Source organism: Marmota flaviventris, chromosome 18 (genome assembly GCF_047511675.1).
Source record: "Marmota flaviventris isolate mMarFla1 chromosome 18, mMarFla1.hap1, whole genome shotgun sequence".
Lineage (NCBI taxonomy): Eukaryota > Metazoa > Chordata > Mammalia > Rodentia > Sciuridae > Marmota > Marmota flaviventris.
The window spans coordinates 43523620-43527113 of NC_092515.1; positions in this window are offsets into that span (position 1 = coordinate 43523620).

The window sequence follows — 3494 nt, forward strand, 5'->3', positions numbered from 1 at the left end:
TATCACTTTAATCTTTTTTATTTCTCTCTGGTCTACTACCATGGGAATTGCAAAAACTTAACAATTATAATTTCCTACATACATTAAAAAATTAAATGCAGAGTAAGTTAGGTTATAGTGCAAGTGTTATGGTGAGAAAGTTATTTTTAAAATGCATCAGCGGCTCCCACACAGTCGGACCTTAATAAATGTTTAATAATGACTATATTACTTTACTTTCCTATAATTGTTTCTGCCATTAAAATGCACTTCTACCTTTTGAAAGAAAACAATAAGTGATTCTTTGTTATGAGAGGGTTAAGGTTTTAGAACAGTATGTCATTAAGATGAAGATAAGAGGAAGGCTAAGATTTTGGAGCAGTATGTCATTTAGATGCATATAAAGGACATTTGACTAGCCAGAGCAAAACAGCTCAGGAATGTGTGCTTCTCAATTACTGGTTTAATCACACATATAATGTATATGTTGGGACTTCAAAATTCAATCAGTGACATCTGCCACCACTGCATTCCCATTGTTCTTAGTATGGTGATTTTCAAATAGTCAATGAGAAAATCAATTCATTAAGCATTTTCAGAGATCCCATGAACAAACAAAGGTGTCTTGTGATGTAGATAATGGAGAGAGAAAAATAATGAAAGTTCTGATTTTTCAGAAAGAAACAATTTCTGTGAAGTTTAATACAGAGCAGGTTACAAATATTTTTGATAAGAGTGTTTTGCATGTGTGTTTGTATATGTTGGTGTTATAAAGGCATGTAACATACCATTCATGTAACATACCAGACACATGTTTTTTGAAACACACTAACAAACACATTCCAGTAGATGCCACATTCTGAACTTAATCACATTGTGAGAGCAAATTCTTAGGCAATGTGATAGATAATTCATTAAATTGCCATCTCAAAATATTCCAATGTGTCGTTATACATGTGCATTATACTTATGTGTTGACCCACACAGGCAAGTAGTCCTTTTAATTTTTTCTTGTTCTTTTATAACAGCCATGTAACTAACTTTCTGAAACAACAACTTCCAGAAATTATAAATGGTCAGAGAAACCTGGAAACATGAAGAAATCTTTCATATCTTATCAAGTATTAGTTACAATGAACTTTGATTTTTTTCAGTAAACCATATATGGGATATATTATTCTGTTTCACTTATATTCTTGAAATCCCAAGAGAAATATATTTGTGGTATATATTATTCTCCTGGTTTTACTTCTAATTGAACTGCCTCAGGTGCTAGGGTGAGATTGATCACATTGGTACAACAGGAAGTAAGATCTGAAACCAGAGTTTTGAATTTCAACCCCTACATGGCATGTGGTTGAAGTGCTTGATGTCCAAAGAACCCTATATTGTCCTGTTTGGTAACACAGATGCACATGGAAACCTGAGGTAAAAATGATGGATAAGCCTATGCCAGGAATTTTCCACATTACTTTGTGTAAGCAATGGAGGATTCTAAATGTTGGCATGAACCATTGAATCTCAAATATCACCCTGATGGTACTGGACAAAAGGGATGAATTAGACTGATGGTAGGAAGAATGAATGCTGGCTAAAGACATATATATTCATTTTTATATCAAAGGCTGGAGTGTAGACAGAAAGACAAGGGATGTGGGGTTTACTAAGGAGGTATACACTGTTAGAATTATTGAACAACTGGCTATGGGTCTGGAGGATTCCTGCATGTTGGGAAAAAAAAAAAAAACAGTCATAATAAGGTGGAACCTGAGAGCTTCCTGTATCATCTTGCTTTTCCACCTCCTCTCAGGAATTCTTAAAGTAGTGTGATACATGAAAGAGAATATACAGGTAAAAGTGAAAGGAAGCCCATTAAAACCACATCTGCCTGTGGTCAGCAGCTGCCCTCACTCTTACTAAGGGCAAAAGGAGAGATGAGATCTTCCCATAGGTAAAAAGAGAAAGGGAAAGAGAGAGAGAGAGAGAGAGAGAGAGAGAGAGAGAGAGAGAGAGAGAGAGAAGGAAGGAAAGAAGGAAAGGAAAGACAAGACATTTTAGGCTGTGGCTGGGGCTCAGCGGTAGAGCCCTTCCCTCACAGGCATGAGACACTGGGTTCAATCCTCAGCACCACATAAAAATAAGTACATAAAAAGATATCATCTCCATTTACAACTAAAGAAAAATATATTTAACAATAAAAGAAAAAACATTTTGCCTTGTTATTCAAGAAGTGTTTTATTATTGTCCAGTTCAGATTTAAGGATATGAAACTCACCTATTTAGTATTAAAATATAGAAACGTTGATATGAGCAGAAATAAAGACCATTATAACCCAAACTCTATGTGACAGAACTACATTAATATAATTACTCCTTGCAACAATTCTGTGAGTTAGGAACCTGTCTGAGACCATTTTCTATTGCTAAGAAAATACCTGAAGTTGAGTACTTTATAAAGAAAAGAGATTTATTTGTCTCGCAGTATTAGAGGCTGGAAGTCTAAAATAATAAGGCCGGCCTATCAATTTGGCTGCTGGAGAGGGCCTTCTGGTGGAGGTCATCACGGTGCCAGCAGGGTGAGATTAATCACACTGATAGGACAGGAAGTCAAAGATCTGGGGTGGAGCTAGTCTTGCTCTTTTTATAGTAACTGGGCTTTCATGGTAACTCTCTCTTTCAAGGGCACAATTCACTCTGCAACATCAGCATCAATGCCTTCCAAGGGCAAGGTCCTCAATGACCTAATTATTTGCCATGAGGTCCCACCTCTTAAAGGCTTCCCCACCTCTCCACATTGCCACACTAGGGCCCAAGCTTTAAGCACACACACACATACACACACCTGTGGTGACACACTCAAACCAGAGTTAAGCAGTACTATTATTGGGATAAAACCAACTAATTTCACATAAAAATCTTGCATCAAAAATTGCTTGTCAAGAAACAATTCATCCCTGTGAACTCAGAGGCAGGGTCTAAAATGAGCCTGCTAACTTTAGGACAGGTGAGAGCAAAGGGAAGGAGAGTGGGGAACGTGGGTGTTAATTTTATCTATTTTTCAAATTTGCAGTATTAAATGAAGATAGTGACTCTACAATTTTGGACCTTGGGTTGCTAACTTGAGAAATTAAACTTAATAAAAAAATACATCTTAAAACTTTTTTTCTTAATTTTCAATATTCTATGGTTAAATAGAACTCTGTTTTGGTAGCACAGGCTGGTCATTTGTAAAACTCCTCATGTCTATATCCATTTTACATTATCTTGATTAAGAATAAATCTTCCAAAAGTGAGTCTCAAGATCCTGTTCAACAACAGGGTCATTACCAAGAGACTGGAGCTGCTACGTAAGATGAAAATTACTTTCCAACCAAGTGGCACAATGTGCATCCTCCTGGGTGAAGGGGAAGGAACACAAAAGAAGACCTTTGTTAAGATATATATCACTCATTTAAATCAAAAAAAGAAATATATATATATATATATATATATATATATATATATATATATATATC